Raw genomic sequence first — 17,874 nt, 5'->3', positions numbered from 1 at the left:
TGCATTCTTCTTTAGCAGTATGCGGCGGCGCTCACTGCTGCTCAACGTGAAATTTAGCGTTTATTAGTTTGTTTGTTTTTTTGGTCAACAGATGACGCTACGATCAGCAGACCCCCGCGATTTCGGCCAATAGCGAGGTCGGAGTTTTCATACACGGGGCCTATGGGGAGGCTCGCGACAGGTATGGTTGAAGAACTCTGGTGTAAAGCACGCCCGTGGGCCCTTTGCTCCATCCCGCGGGTGATAATCAAGCTTCTACCACCTTGACGCACCTCCGAGATGTGCGTTTCACCAACCCTGATGGGCGTATATAAATAGGTCGCCGTTACTATGATAAAAGATGTATACGTGGTGGCCGAGCGGCTAAACGGATCGCGCCACGAAGCGAGGGGTCGCAGGTTCAAATTCCTGGTTCCACTCGACCCGACGATTTCTTATTATTTCTTCATTTGCATCTTCCTCGAATTTTCGATCAAGTACAACGCTGATTTTCCACTCACAATCAACGACGCCGACATCAACACTGGAATTTCTGCGAAACGAGCTCTTTAACGATTAATGAAAACAGCGCGAAAAAACGTAGGACGAGACCAAGAAGGCTACAGCACAAGCACATACTAACAACTGAACTTTTATTAGAAATAACGAAAACATACAGGAAGCCCAAATCACATGTTCACCACGAACAGAACCAAAAACCTCAAATGTGCGCGTCTACGTACCTTATCTCTGCTTCATTTAACGCAAGGGAAGGCTTTCCCACACAGTTATCTCCAGCTTTCAAAATTAAAAAAAAAAGCTTCAACGAACTCACGTGAAGCTTTTTGAAGCTCGTTGAAGCTTTTTTTAATTTTGAAAGCTGGAGACACCTGTGTGGCAAAGCCTTCCCTTGCGTTAAATGAGGCAGATAAAAGATACCTAGATGCGCCCATCTGAGGTTTTACAGCGAAAGCTGTTATGAGATCATTTCACCGGCCGTTTTTGGCGCCGTAGTTGTCCGCCGCCGCCGCCGCCGGTGTCCGTAACCAGTATCGCTCGAAATAAGAAAAAAAACGAAATAAGAAAAAAATTCCAGGATGGAACGAGGTTCGAACCTGGGCCCTCTGCGTGGGAGCCCAGTATTCAACCTCTGAGCCATGCCGGTGCTTGAAACAGCTTTGCAAAAAGGTCCTATACAGGGTTCATGTCGGGAAGGAACCACATTAGCATATGTAATATAGCGTGGTAGAAGAGTAAAATAAGCACCAAGCGTCGCACAACGCGAATTCTGTAACCAGGCGTCACACAATGCGAATTGCGCAACGAGTAGGTTGTTGAATGCTTCCAACCCATTACAAAGGGCTCTGCCATAATTCTTCATCTTCATCAGGCACAGCATCAACAAAGTGCGCATAATGCCTTACATGCGTTTAGGAGGTACCAACGCTCTCCGTAGAATGACGAAAAATGGCACAGTGCCTGCTGCCCTACTTCTCAAAAATTACAATGATTTATAGCGTAGTGGGTTCCTCGCAAGTGCACTTGTATTGGTTGCCAAGGAAGCCCATAAGCGCATGATCCATTTCTTCGGGGTCTCAGTAAAGTTCGTCGCCCCCCCCCCTCTCTCCCACGTCAACTTATGTTATACAGCATGACGGGAGAGGGAAATAGCGACCGGGCGTCGCCCAATGCAAATTACATAACTGGTGGGCCGTTTAAAGCTTCCAACCCATTACAAAGGGCTGAGCCATAATTCTTCATCGTCATCAGTCGTCGCGTCAACAAAGTGCACATAATGCCTTACAGACGTGTAGCTGGTGCCTCGCTTCTCCGCAACATGACGAATAATGGCTTAGTAGGTGCTTCCCAACTTCACAAAAATTGTGATTTATGGCGTAGTGGGTACCTTTCTAGTGTACTTGTATTGTAGCTCCAAGAGAGCTTAACGGGCTCTAGAAACGCCGCTCTTCCAGCTTTCGCTGTGACTGTGCTGCGGTTTCAGCGCAGGCCTGGCGTTTTTTGGTTCTCTTCGTGGTGAACATGTGATTTGGGCTTCCTATATGTTTTCGTTCTTTCAAACAAAAGTTCACTTGTTAGTATGCGCTTGTGCTGTAGCATTCTTCGTCTCGTACTGCGTTTCTTCGCGCTATTTTCCTACATCATGAATTACCAACTCGCCCAACAGTCTATTCTTCTGAGCTCTTTAACGCTATCGCTTTAAAAGCTCTCCCAACATTTGCGGCCCATGGCATAAGGTGGAGAAAGCTCTCTGCTACTGACGTCGAGTGGTAAGACACATTTAGCTATCAATGTACCACCACATTTGTTTAAATAAAAGTATACGACATCTTTCGATATATGTAACCCAGCATGAGGTGTTCACCTATAGACTATATTACGTAAAACATAAGGCTGCGGCCACCTTGGGCTGTTAAACGAATATTTTCGTATTTTTGTATCTCGTGACGTGAACTGATAAGGTCAGGAAACGCTGAATACACCAACCCAACCGTTTTCACGTGTATACACCCACCGTAGTGCAGTTAGTTCAACTGTTCAAGATAAAAACAGCGCGAGGTTAACAGCCCAATATGGCGGCACCGAAACCCAGCCGTAAAATAGTCTGTATACGTGAATAATGCTGGTTTGACAACGTACGGAGCTAACTGAATGAACGCCACTGCTCTTCAAGAGGACATGCCCTGGCAAATACAAATAATCTTGTCGAAGCGTTGGCTCGAGCGACATTTTCCTGCTCAACGATTTCTCAGCAGAAACCATGAAGGAAGAGACAAGACAAAGAAAGTTAAAAGAATGACGAAGCTTGCACTAAGTCGTGCAAGGCTTGAAACAGCGAAGCTGGACAATTCTGACGTCTAATCTGGTTGCTTCTAGGTTGTTGCTAGACTTTGCCTATGTGATGCTAGGTTATTTCTGAAGTTGCTTCTAGGTTATTGCTAGGCTTTAGCTAGGCGATGCTAGGTTGTTTCTAGGTTGCTTCTCAACGCAGAGAGGTTAGACTTAAACCATATGCAGTCACAGACACGACACGGATGTCCAAACTCCAGAGACAGAAACTAATAAAAATTGTTAGGGTTTAACGCCCCACAACGACGATACGATTATGAGAGACGCCGTAGTGGAGGGCTGCGAAAATTTTAACCACCTGGGGTTCTTTAACGTGCACCTAAATCTAAGTAGACGGGCCTCCAGCATTTTCGCGTCCATCTAAAATGCGGCCACCCCAGCCGGGATTCGATTACGCGACCTGCGGGTCAGCAGTCGAACACCTTAACCACTAGACAACCGTGGCGGGTAGGCAAACTCCCGCTGAAATCGAGCTTTCGCACCTCCCGTAGATCTACGGGCACTTCGTCGTTCGCATAGGGCTTCCATCGCTTCGGGGTCTTCTCGCAGCCGCCGTTGCCTTTCCCGTTCCTTAGTATTCTCTCGTTATACGCAGCGCTGAAGCATGCCGTATAAATGCTTCAGCGAAGCTGAAACGTGCGCGCTGCCACGGTGTTTGTCACTGGGTTAACCCCGATGGTTTATTAAAGCTTTCCTCAATTACCGGTTACATCCGTCTAGAAATCTTAATTGCCGTTCGCCGCCCGTCTCTTGCCTTCTTCATTGTAAGTGGGCCAGCGGTGAGTAATGGTATTTGCCCAATTTCTGTGCCACACACCTGTGCCACACACAGTTTTTCATACACACCAATTTTTACGGCAGGCTAAAACAGCTTCGCTTTTAAAAAGAAGCAGATTGGGCAAACGAGGTTTGACACTTGCTCAAGGTTACGGCAAACCAAGGTGTGTCTAGCTCAATGTTTCCCGCCCTGGAATAAAAAAGTATTAGGGGTGTGCGAATAGTGAAATTTCATCTCGAATCAAATACGAATCGAATAGTGCCGAATAGTGACCACACCAGCGGGCCGGAGTTCCTCTGTGCTTTCACTCCTGCTGGGTGGCGTTTTTTCGCGGCCCCTCCAGAGCATTTTTTGCTGTTCTTTTTTGCTGTGGCAACTACGGAGAATTTTTCGCTGTTCTTTCGCTCCGGCTACCCGGAGTTCTTTCGTGGCATCTCCGGAGTATTTTACGAATTTTCTTACTTCTTCAGGACGGAATTTCAATGAGATGCATCGGGAGTATTTTTTTTTTCCTCGGCTGTTACACTTTCTTTACTCTATGCTGATCGTATCACGCTATCACGCGTTGGTTACATCAAGGAATTCTCATGCAAACCCTGCAGAGGCACTGTGTATTTTTTCCACGGAGCTCTAACAGATGAAGTTCAAGAGAACACTTGAGTTCTTATTATTTCATTTATTCACAATAAGCTGCAGTTTTCGGTTCCAAATCCAGCATTTGGGAAAGCACTACCAGTAGAAACAAAGACGCAACAAACAAAACAGAAGATATATCACGTGAAATTAACAGCACTCAAGTTTTAAGCGCAGCGTGTCCAGAATGCTGCAAAAGAATGCACAACAAACGAAGGAAGAGTAAGCGCCGGTAACCATCCACGAAGGACCATCCATCAGATTCATTGATGACACAAGGGTTCAGCTGATTGCTTCCTGCATAACTTAGCAAAAAAAATAGTACATGAGAACTGTAAATCAGGCCCCAGACACGAAAACTGAGGGCACTGTAGCTACAGATACTCATTAAATCCGGTACATGGTACCAGTCCATGAGAACGCCCAGATTCTTAGAGCATAGTCAATACTAAAATTAACGACAAAATTTGACAGAGCAGCGCTAATTAAACAGACTACACAAGAAGACAATATCACAAAGAAGTCAATATCAAGAAGTAGATCCCATGTACTCTGGTGTAACCAAAATGCTCTGTGATAAAAACATACCTCCGCGCCACGAACAAAGTGCAAAACACGCGAAACTTTTCCATATATTTCTAAATCGGTATCTCTACTTCTGCTCAATCTTTCTAAACCATTTTTCGCTAAAATGAGCGAATTTCGGTACTCTCTACGACCATATCAAGAATACCTCCCCCGACTAACTTGCTAATTTTATAAAATATTATTGATTACTACAGTTGCATTTTACTCTGTGCTTATCGTCCTACTTCGCGCATATTACACGTAAGTTTGTATGCTTACGACCACTCCATAAGAAAAGCGTACCTCTATTCTTTGCAAAACAGGCTTCCGGGCAAGTTGGCGTTGATCCTTCTTTCTTAATTTGCTGCGCCCGCTTTATCGTGAAAATTTTCGTAATGGAGATTTTTCAAAATAGTTATTGCGTGAGCATGTATAGTTTCCAAAAGTAGAGCCTCAAACACAAATTTAAAAAAATTACTCCGACTCAACAAAAGAAATTAATAATAAAAATTACAAACATTACGCCATTTACTCCAATTGCGTCTTCAGAACATACTGACAGAAATGCCCGCATGTCGACCAGTCTGCTCAACACACAGGTCCTACAAACGTCCGGCAGGAGGCCACGGATGGTGTTGCACGCCGAGGCGTCACGCCGTGTGCACCAGGATTCGAAGAATTTCCTTTTTCCCTCTTTTGTTCACGGGCCAGCGTCGTTGCATTGTCCAGGTCCAAACTATGTCCCGTCTTCGAGCACTGTTCGTCAGCGAGAGATAGAGGGAAATGTGTTATTCACGGAGACATTCTACTTGAAGGTAAACATCTTGACAGTTTTAACAATCTGGTCGGGGGAGATAAACAGAGATTTAATAGTGCCTCCAAAGCTCCCCCTCCCCCCACCCCCAAACAAAGCTACATACCCGGCCTTGGCAGCAGGACGGAAACAAGAAAAAAAAAAGCCGGAGCGCAATTGTACCCTCCCCCTCAGCGACACGGAAAAGACTGCTAATTTATCTAGAAGGTGCCCTCTCTTTCTCCTTCATTTTCTTGCACTATTATTTCCCCTCCCCCCAACGACGCTGAGCCATGCTCTCCAATGGGTTGCAGAAATAAGCGTTTTTCTTATCGTCAAACCATTACTACTACAATAACCCCCTTCCAACGAAACGTCAAGCACCCCACAACCCGTTTTTGTGCCAAGCTACCCCTGCCTTCCTTTCCCATTCTCTGTCACCCACAAACTGGTCTCGTCAGCCCCATCGCTCCCTTTCTTTTTATGGACGGACCACATCCTCCGAACTGTCAATTACATTTGTATATTGATATCTCGGATACCACTTCTATCAAAATAATTTTTTCACCAAATTATCACGTATATGCGTTCTCCAAATCCGTACCCAACACCTTTCTCTAGCTCAATTCGCTTAATTTATAAAAAAAAGTTAATACTGATTTCAGCTTTTCATGTTCTATCCGTTCAGTTTACATGAAAGATCAAGATTATTTACACGTAATGATAGACCTCGACATTGAGTTTATTAATATCGAAAGCGGACAAAATTTACCCTTTATTTATACTAACCAGACCAAAAATCTTTTACCAATTAGGTTTACTTAGAACACTTAATAACTCTATTTAATCAACCCACAACTATGATGTTTTCCATTAATGCATATCTCTAGAGCAACTCCGCGCTCCAGATATTACAGCGGTGTGTTCCAAGTAACCGCAGTTATCCATAATTTTTAAAGAAACACGTCGTCCAAACAACGCGTTTTCGAAATTTCCGCTGTATTTTTTACTGCCATCCTGTAACGCTACCCTAGTCTTGGTAACCTGTTTGGTTATGAACATAACAATACCCAATGTTAGCACTTTTCGACAAGAATGTCGCAGATAATTCAGCAGGAGCTCACTCACCAGTTTTGTGCCGCACCCGCGACCGTCCGCTTGTTCGCCACTCGCGAGATCACAATGTGTCGTTTGCTGCAAGGCACCATCACACAATTGGGGTTCCCGCAACTTGCTGCTGTCAATGACAACTTCCGTTGATGCTTGTAGTCGCTTGTGATGTCCACATGCGCACGGAAGAATTTACTTTTTCGGAACGCGGCCGAAGGCTTCGCACAATCCTCGCTGCATTTCGATTCTGGTGGCCTCGCCTAAGACCACTGACAGAAAAGAAGATCTTGGGACCTTGACCTACGGTCTCGCATATGCGCAAGGCCACGAAGGCCCTCTTGTGCTTCTTGAGGACCACCGGACTTCACGAGTGCCTGTGAACTAACAGCGCGAGTTCGTGTTGTGTAGTTTCACGCTGTTCCTCCTTCTCTTTCTTACTCTTCTTCTTTCTTCTCTACCCTTTGCTTTCTATTATTCCCCCTTCCCCCCACCCCAAGTGTAGGGTAGCCAACCGAGCCAAAGCTTGGTTAAGCTCCCTGCCTTTCCTCTTCGTATCTCTCTCTCTCTCTCTCGCTTGTGCCACGTTGGTTGTTATAAAAGGGTTCGATTTCATTAACTCGATTACGCTAGGTTTCCAAATAATACAAAAAGTTCATTTACATATTTACAACTGTTATAGAGCTAAAGAAGGATCCTTCATATATCGTTGCTTGAACGTCGACTCCCCCCGCGCCGGCCACCCTCTCTCCCTCTCTCCTTCTTGTTATCTGCACTGTCCGGTCCAGCAAAAGGGTGTACAAGCCTGGTCATCATCCCGTTCCCAGAACATATACGCAGGGGTCCCAATCGCCCAACCTCTACCGTTGGAAGGCAAGTGTCGGTCAGAGACCCGCTACAGTTCGAGTGAAAGGGAAGATCTTTTACAATGGTTTCTGGGGACCGGCCGCCCGACGCGTCTGCCTACGTCACTCCTCCTGCAACCAATGAAAGCCGTTGAGCGATGGGCCAGAGTATTTGCGGTATGAGCACCGGAGTATAATCAGGGAATGGGTGCCCTTTTCCTCCGTCGCTCGTCCGCAGGAGGAGAACGGTGGTGAATGAACGTATATATTCCGGTACATTCCGATGTGTTCGAGATGGGGAGAGGTTACCGGACTTAAGCGGGAGCATCATCCCCCAATACCTCCCAGCTGGGTATATTTTCGTTTACAGTGTAGCTATTTTTTTCTCCAATATGGTCGCGCAATAAGGCTCACCTGAAAACGGTAATATTGTGCTTCATCGTCATGAGTGCTCCAGGCCCAAAAATCTTCGGCCTCCCGTTCCCAGCAGCGTTTAAACTTTCAGAAGCCATGGATGTGGCTTCTGAAAGTTTAAACTACGCGCCGGAAGGAAGGTGTTTAGGAAGGCGGAAGGCGTTTAAACGGCGCGCCGGAAAGATGGGAGTTTCTGAACGATTGATGCAGTGCGGCAGCGGATCTAAAGCTAACCCTTAATGAGAATCATGTCATCAAGGGGAAGTTATGGTCTGACGAAACGTCAGCACCCACGTTAGAGCACATACGTCAGTATTATCGAAACGAAGTGCACTTTACGGTGTGATAATGTGAATACCATACGTAAATTTGGTTAGCGCAATCCTCCGGGGTCGACCAACGCTTGAATATATCTTGTGGAATCATAGGAATACAAATGTAATCTTTATTAGACTGCTATAAAAGGAGCGCCAACACTGGAACCACAGACGTTAACCTGACCACACGTCTGTATCGTAGGAGTACGCACGTAGCATTTATTGCTTTGTTATAAAATATTATAGCCAGCACCAGAACCATAATTCACGTTGCACCGTCATTTCGCCGGCATGGGGTGTTTTTACAAAGCAGCTTCTAGACCTGGCGTGGCTCTGTAGTAGAATACCTGGCTTCCAAGCAGGATGGTCTCGTTCGATCCCTGCTTAGATCCTAATTTTTATTATTTGCATTAGTCGGGCCAACGCTGCAAATTCTGGTTTTCTTAACGCTCTCGCACTTAAATTACCAATGTCTGTTTTATTCGTTCCTGGGTAGATATCGAAGATACATGTATCTTAGATGCTATCTTAGATACTCTTCGGGTATCTTGTATCTGTATCGCGATACGTCTCGCGAGACGAGTATCTGTATCTGTATTTCTGATACTTTCAATAATGTATCGTGTATCTTAAGATACAAGATACTGCTATTGAAACAACACCTTGAGAAATTGTAAACGTTGGGTGAACTCAGCTTCTTAAGCTGATATTGCTGCCATTAAGCCAGCTGAATAAAACTAAAGACAGTGACATTCTTTTTATCTCACCGCCAGTGTCCTTCAGCGAGGGCAGGTGATGCCGCTTACGCCATCTCAACAAAAACAAGCGAGCGAACGTCTACGCGCAGCCGACCTTCATTTTCCCTAATATCGACGAACCCAGCTTTCACAGACACGTACACAAGAAAAGAAGTTTTGACGACCGCACACGCTGGGAGTAGCAACATTTTAATCAAATAAAAGCTACTCGAAAGGAAAGCCAAGACGTACATGCCCGCATATATGATAATGTAGAGGTGGGAACGGTGGGCTTGAGACAAACGAAGCCCAATCAAAACGCTCATGCGCCTTAAAAAAACCGTGACAATAAAAACGCAGCTCATGGAACCTTTTAATTACGTTTCTCTAAAAACGTCGCCTCTTTTCGTGATAACGACAAGGAAGGTACATTTACACACTGATCATGTCCACGTTTTTCCATTTGGTACGCTCCAGTTATTTCTCCTTCACATTTCGTGGCTCCCCTGCCAGTAATCTCGTTATCGTTAAACGGCCGCACTCGGCAAGGAAACGCCATCGTCCCCGAGAAGCGGTAGCCTATGATCCGCGCGCCCGTTGTTTCGCTTAAAACACATCTAGCGAACGCTTCTCGCCAGCCGATAAGTCGAATATTACAAGTCATTGAAACTTTGTGTCCTCAATGTATGCAAGATACCTCCCAAAAAAGCGTCGCTACCAGCGTTGTTGCTGCTGTAAACCTGTCGGGTGATCCGGTATTGCGAAACCGGTAATATGTTTACGGACATAGAAAGACTGCACAGCAGTATTTGGGATCGTGCGAAGGCTTTTTACTGACGTTTTTGTAAGTGGATCGCAACCAGCTACCTGGTCGGAAAGCAGAGCAGACTCCCATCAGTTACAAAAGTGAGAAGCAAAAACCACTAACAGCGCAGCGTATAAAGTGCTGTAATGTTTAACAGTCTAATCAATCCTATTAGGTTGTTTCAGAATTAAACTAATATACTTTGAGCAATGAAAAAATCCGTAAACAGTGAATGGGTGCTCGAGCGGACATTTTGACAAGTGGACTTGTCTTAATCAAGGCTGGAAATGATCAAAGTACTCACGCACTAACTTACGATTTTTTTCATCGCAAGTTTCATCTTCCCCTTCCTGCCGTTTTTTGGACACTTTTAGCAAGAAAGACCGAGCTTTTGGGATACCAACAGATATTTTATGAAAATGAAACAAGGTTTGTCGCAGGTAAGCGAATTTGAAGCGAACATTTTTTGCAAATAGGCGTTTGCTGCTTCATTATATAGGTCTATAACAACAAGTTTACAAATGTATCGAAGTATTTTAAAATAAAATTCGGAAGTATCGCATCGGATACAATAATTCTGGAAATCTCTTGTATCTGTATTTAAAATACTTCTTGCCCGAGTATCTCGTATCGTGTGCCACACGTGTCTGAAGCAAAAGGTTTGACGACGTACGCGACAAGATTTTCACGTTATTCATGCCGTGACCAGACAGTCATATTCTTCAAATCCTCTTACCCTCCCATGCCAATTTGGTGTACACCAAGTTAAGGAGGCGATCACGAGAGCACCCAGACGTAGGCGGATAGATAGATAGATAGATAGATAGATAGATAGATAGATAGATAGATAGATAGATAGATAGATAGATAGATAGATAGATAGATAGATAGATAGATAGATAGATAGATAGATAGATAGATAGATAGATAGATAGATAGATAGATAGATAGATAGATAGATAGATAGATAGATAGATAGATAGATAGATAGATAGATAGATAGATGATAGATAGATAGATAGATAGATAGATAGATAGATAGATAGATAGATGCTCTCAAAGTGTCTAGGTTTGCTAAGAAAAGCTTCGCATCTAAAGAGAGAGAGAAAGAAAATAAGATAGAAATAAACAGGGACAGAAAAATGCGGGAAGCTTGCACTAAGTCACACAAAACTTGGCGCAGTGAAGATGGTCGATCCTCAATCAAAACCTAGTAACAACATAAACCTAGCAAGAACCAGTTGCAACGTGTTGTAACTGGTTCTTACAACAGCAAGAACCAGTTACAACAGGTCTTGAGGATCGACCAGCTTCGCTGTGCCAAGCTTTGCGCGTGTTGGTGCAAACTTTCCGCATTGTTTTTTAAGTACACCGTAATCACTAGGCCACCGCGGCGGCTAAATTATTGCATGACCTGTGCCATGTCATCAACGGCACGTCGCATGCAGAAGACGAAAAACCGTGTGGTGATGGCGAGGGAGCCCGTGTTGGTCGCTGCGACTGCAGTGATCATGAACATTCCTGTCGTTACAGTCGTTATATGAAACCTACTGCTACTCCTCATAATAATAATATTAATAATAATAATAATAATAAGAAGAAGAAGAAGAAGAAGAAGAAGAAGAAGAAGAAGAATACACCGGTGGAGGATTCAAGGCGATCATGCGTGGGTAAACATACCTTTTATTTTCCCAACAACGTTATGCCTTCCCATGAGGCTAGGGACCGCAGTCTGATATGCCCCTTACCTCAGTGACCGGGCCATAACTGCTTGATGACTCGTTATCACGTATTCTGGAATGCTCCTTACTAAGGTTCCTTCGCTAAGGTTCTTCTTGGTGCTGCTTCAAATTAAGGTGGTGCTAGGGCATCCTTCATGTCACCTTACACGACTCCTCGCACTGACAGGGCGCTAGTTTCAAAAACAAGAAGAAAGGCGTACTGCGTTTCCTTGGCTGACTGCATGGTGTAAGAAAAATTTCTTACACCGTGGCTGACAGCAATGTCGAAGGTTCCAAAAAATTCATGTTATGAGCAAGCTATGTCGTGTGTCGTGACTTATAGCTCTGTGCGACACGTTCAGCAAGAAACATGAGGCATCGGTTTAAAGCTCTGGAACGCTACAGCGTTGAAGTATTTTGGACGAGATATCGCATCTCAAAGCAGTCTGTTGTGACCGTACTGGAAAAGCCGTCTCCCGACAATATTAATGATGAAATAGGACAGCCTATTCCACTTGTCTTAAGGCTCCTCATCACTATCCGATCATACGCCACAGGCACGAGGCAGTGTGTTGATGGAGACCTTATGAACGTGCCGCAGCTATGGCGGCTAGACCGCAGCCGTCCGAGAGCAGGAACATCAAGGAAGTGACGCAAGCCCTCTGCGTGAGCCTCTCCGGCGTGTGGTTCACGATGCCCATTTGGCTCACACAGTTTCGCCAGCGTCAGTAAATGGCCCATATCAGTAGGGGGTCAGTAACGTAAGTTGTCGCTTCGCGGTGCGCCTTTCACTATTTTGCTCTTACGTCACTACCCTGAGAGCCTGGTGCGTAAGCGATTGGCGCTAGTGCGCTTGCTACTGACATCAATGCGATTCCCCTTTAAAAAGAAAGATCACTGCTCCGAAGGAGCAGTAACATGAATTTTAAAGCATCACATGAAAAACTATTCGAAAAAATCCATACAAAAGCGGGATTCGAATCAAGGCCTCACACTACCACAGAATCATGAACTCCGCGGTCACCCGCTGCGCTATCAAAGCCTAACGGTGAGATAGTTGAACCACCGCACGTGTTAACAAGGCGTGTTGCTGAGCTAGTTGGTTCATTCCTTGAGGAAAATAGGTATGGCGCGAAATGGACGGGGAGAGAGTAAAGACACGAACCGCCATAAGCGGGCACTCGTGTATGTCGGTTCGTGTCTTGACTTTTGTACGACACACTTTTGTACGACGCACAGAAGACGCATGCACCAGCGGTGAGTCGTGTTTCTTCATCTGTCCTTTTAAGTGCGTTTAGCTGGAAACTCTCTTTCGGGTCTACCTTTGTCCCCGTCCTTTCAGCGCCACACCTCTTTTTCTCAAGTATGATAGCTGCTGTCCCGTAGTGGCCCCGTCAAGCCTTTTGTGTTTAGGTAATTTTCGCGTGTCCCTGCAGGCAAAACGAGCATGGTCTGGCAAAATTGGTGACTATCTTTCTTCCGACAGAGGTTTTTCATACACTTCTCATACCGCACCTACACAAAAAGTAATGAAGACCCACTTTGTTTATTTCATGCGTAAACTGAGCGCATGATAGATGTCAGACGGTGCTTTGCGGCTTACAAGTGGTGTTGGTAAGCTCCGTAACTAGACTGTGATCTATTAGTGCATACTTGCAGGAACAACGGTGTAAAACTATTGAAATGGGCTAGTTTGTATTAGAAACGAAATATCCATGTTAGGAAATGCAGGCATGGGTAGACTCCATTAAAGGCAGAAAAAAACATGTCAACTTAACGGTCATTTGGAGAGCGTTTTGTCTACCCTTGCATCTTATTAAAGCATGGTGATAAAATAGAGTCAACTGGATAAGTTAGGCTAAATCGAAGATCATTGGCAGAAGCCTTCGCTTGACAGTATACACAGAATCTAGGCTGTGAAAATAACAAGGCTGGCTGCCAAGTCATAAAAAGTGCTCAAGGATGTGTCTCTATGGCCTCTGCGGTGGTTTGTGACTCATTTTCTGAACTCAGAAATAAAAAAAGACATGTTAGTTATGGAACATGACCATTAATTTTAACATATTCCCCACTACTGCCTATTCGCATACTGCCTGGTGCATGAAGTTGCCCTATCAGTTTAAGTACTTATTCATGAACAATGGAATGAAGGTAGTGGAAGGTACAAAAGCACCTGTACCCCAACGGGCACAACTTCGGGACTTTTGTAGCAGCCTTACAATTGTTGTCCTTTGCTGCAATCGCATATTTACGCATTGCAGCTCAGGCCACCTGTAAACCTCCGCAGCAGGAGCACTGATATATCCGCGGACGATACAAGGCGCCGCAATGTCGCACTACCGCGGTAAATTATCCCATACGTAATCGCGAAACCCGCATACATTGTGAAAGCGTGGATGCCACTGATTACTACAATCCCGCCACTAGATTATGGAGTCTACCTTTCTCAACAATAGAGGCGCATTCAAGAGTCGCGCTGGCGTAATAGTCGCAGCTCATCCACCTCAGTGTCCACTTGCAGATAGCTAAATAGTAAAACACGGATAAAGGGGTACACCCGACGTTCAACTTCTTCACAAGAATTAACACACCAGCTCCTTCAAGTTTATGCCCTGTAATTAGATGGCATTTCACAGAACAGAATACAGATTACTTTGCCACCGTCGTACAAGCACAATGTAAGGATCCGTACATTACACAGAACGCCGAACTCTTTTTTCTTGCTGTTCTTTTCGTTCGACTCTTGCGCTGCGTCGTCGCGTATCTGTGCGAAAAATGAATGCTCCTTTATTCTTTTCATTTGTATCGCGAATGAGGCATTGGTTGTAGAGGAAGCTGCGCAAGAAGAAACAAACCGCAATGGAAGCCTATTGTACTCTTTAAGCCAAACTGCAGGAGACGATCCCGCTGCGGAGTGCCACCTTTAGGAAAATTTTGCACTTTTGCGAGCCGGCTTTGATCAAACGATGGGCACAACACAGCGGCTTGTGAAGGCCTTAATCCCCCTCCTCCTTCATTGCGCAGGTGAGGGTCCATTATTTTGATGTCGTGCCAACATTTTAGCCCTCGTGATTTTTGAACTTCACGAACACTTCGCAAACTTCAGAATTGACTTGTGCCACCAGGTCGTCTCAAAAGATGTGATTCAGCCTTGTTAGTAAACGAGGGCCAGAATATGGGATTTGCGACTGAACAAACTTGGACGTCGTCAAACATGTCGATTTCAGTAAAGTGTCGTCAGTGCAGCGAACGAAACGCAAGTGTTACTCTTTACATTTCATTGCTGAACGCTAGTAGGCTATCGACTTCAGTCTGTGCATCGGTGAATCTTCCGAAACAATTTACAAGTTGAATTTTCAGGAAAGCATTATAACGTTTCTTGTGTTGTGCACAAGTTCTCTACTTCGCATTCAAGTGCTTTTCTCCTGCTTTTGCCCGTTGTTCTCGCGGTCGTTTTTTGAACAAATGTTTTCTACTGTGCTTCAAGAATGCTTAGGAAAGAAAGACATTCGACATCGTTATGCGTAACTGCTGCGACAAACTAGTTAGTATTACTATTATTAGTTCGGCGCGCGACTACGCAACGACTCTGATGCTTTGCTGCTCAGACAGTAGGTATCGGGTTCCATTTACGACAGCAATAGCGTCACAACCGTGGAACAATGAGAGTAACAGACAATAGAAAGGAGAGCGGAAGACGTGTTAACTAAAAGCTCTTGTTTGCAAAAGCCAGCGGCACACTTTAACAATACACGCTGGCACAATCAAAATACTTTCGGAGCAGAGGACGTACCACAACTTCACCTTTAACGTTCTAGCATCTATCCTAAATTAAGTATCTTTCTTAAAGGGGCCACTGCAATAATGAATAGGCCTTGTACACCAGAAAAGGGCGTTTATTTGTGTTACCTGGAATGTTTTGAAAAACTTGTGAGAGCTATGCAAAAAAGGACCAATTAAAGTATCCTGCGCTACACTACATCGTTCCTTCACTTCTGCTTCCAAATTATGGAAGGCGACCGGGACGGTGACCGGTGGATACAAGGACTATTCCACCGATCATTGTTAGACTTTATGCACGAGTTCAACTTGTTTCTTCACGTGTTACGCACCTGTTGTGATAATCATGTAAATATGTGATGCCTAAGGGCAGCCTTTCGAATTAAAAAAAAAAATATGGACCTTTTCATCTGCCTGCGAAAGCGAATCTATTCCATTAACAAAACGCCAAATGATAACTAATATGCTGAATTGGGTTAGTTGGCATTATAAGAGGCGAACTATTGTGGACTTTATGTGTGGAGCTGAGAACCCATAATTACCTCACTGAGAACACCCTAGGTACCTTACTTCTTTTGCAACTAGTATGAAAAAAGTTCCATCATATTTTTGCCACAAAACCAGCGTCATGACGAGTTTTGTAATGAAACTGTAGAAAAGCATTCTACATGCAATATAATTCTCGTCATTCTTGCATAGTCTTCATAGAAGGCTAAGTGTAAATGTTGCTGCAATAAGAAAGACGCAGTGATGTGACAATTGCGGCACCAGAATGTTTCGGACATTTGCAAACGCGCGTTGACGTGCAGTTCGAGCATACTGCCATTCTAAAGAACGAATTTTGCTTAATATTAAGGAGGAATTCGTTTTCTGGTTAAACTTGCGCTCTATTGCAAAACGTTTGCGCACGCAGTTGGTCTAAAAATTCTATCCTGTGTTTCTACATGCGTGTTTGTGTTCAGGAAGTCCTGGCAACTTATCCGCCGAACAAAACCTTCTCAATACTATACGTTTCAGGAACGTTTAGTTTATGAGGTAAAGACCTAAACTATATTTTATTTATTAAACGTTGCCTCAGTGCAATATTGTTTCATAAAGAGAGAGAGAGAGGTTAGGTGAAAGGCAGGGAGGTTAACCAGGAGAAAGTTTTTCGGCTTGCTACCCTGCACTGTGGAAGGGGTACGGGGAGATAGAAAGGTAAGGAAAGAAAGAAAGAGTAAAAGGAACACAATGATAGAAACCAGATCAAATGCAATTATGCGGACCGCTTTTAAGCACAATGAAAAAAAAAAAATAAACTGACAGGGTCCCTTGCGCATTCGCCTGAGACGACTCGACGGCGAAAGCCATCTTCTTCAAGTTTCTTCTCAGTCGTTGTATCCCCCACCCCCTGCGAAAGTTTTCTGCGCCTGACGTGGTTTTGCACTGCCTCCAGGATCGGAGGCATTGCTTCTGCACCTCACCTGATTTTGCCCTGCCTCCGTGATCGACCCACCTTTGACCAAGCGACGATGTCATGTGATGAAGTCATCATGTTACGACACGCTATGTGACGTCATGATGATGCCACAATTTTTTCTGATCTGTGATGTCATGATGACTTCATCACGTGATGATGATTTTTGCGCCGCTCGTGTTGACGGCGCTGACGCGGGACGCCGATGGTCAGTTTCCGCGTTTGATGAAGCATCTGAGGCTTTCGCGTTAAATGCACGAGCGCTTTCTAATTGACAGATGGTCATGACAACAAATTCAACCCACATAATAGCTCCAGATCAACAACGCAGTTCCAATGTATCTGAGCCATGGAGCACAGTGGCTCATCTAAATAGTTTAGGACATGAAAATAATGTATGTAAGCAAACCATGGATAACGCAAAAGATGCACACAGTTTATTATGTGTATGGTACCCCCCTGGATTTAAAGAACATCACATTTTTCGTTGACATAACAGCGATTTATTTAGAAACTTTTCTCTCCTTTCAGTATCGCTCACAAACGTTGGGCTCATCGAATCAAGGAGGAATGGCATCGTGTACTATGTTCGGGGATTGTATGGTGCGAACCCATTCAGCTATGGCGCCGGACCTGGAGGTAGCATATCGCTTTCGCCTAGCACTACCGGCCCCTTGGCGGCAGCTTACGCTGACGATCTTGAAAAGCTGAGCGTCAGCACGCTTGCTGGTAAAGAGAATGCCGGGATTTTAACAGATTCCAAAGGTGCAGTCGCAAATAGGGGCGCTGGCAGGCTTGATGACGTCAGCGGGTCATCTGTAGGCTTCTTGTCTTCGATCAACAAACCCGGTGGCTTGCCCAAGAAGACAATTCATTTAGGAGTAGGAAGTACACCTAAGGAAGTGTTTTCAGCTGGCACGGAGAGCACGCTCCTAAAGAGTAAAGGCGGGTATGCGTCCTCTGTCTCAAGTATCACATCATCTGGTCCTGTCAAAGGCAGCTCAGAATCACCCAGTGGAATAGGAACAGCAAACGTTCTCGAGAAGCTTCCTGGAACCAGTCTCAGTTCCCATC

At 44.8% G+C, this 17,874-nt stretch overlaps 1 protein-coding gene across 1 annotated transcript in view; it reads right to left on the bottom strand.

Annotated features, from left to right (window-relative positions):
* Positions 1-17,874, bottom strand: part of LOC119396126 (uncharacterized) — a 280,780-nt gene that overhangs the window by 61,105 nt on the left and 201,801 nt on the right. The window lies entirely within an intron of this gene.

This window comes from Rhipicephalus sanguineus, chromosome 6 (assembly GCF_013339695.2).
Source record: "Rhipicephalus sanguineus isolate Rsan-2018 chromosome 6, BIME_Rsan_1.4, whole genome shotgun sequence".
Taxonomy (NCBI): Eukaryota; Metazoa; Arthropoda; class Arachnida; order Ixodida; family Ixodidae; genus Rhipicephalus; species Rhipicephalus sanguineus.
This window is presented reverse-complemented; position numbering and strand designations above follow the sequence as displayed.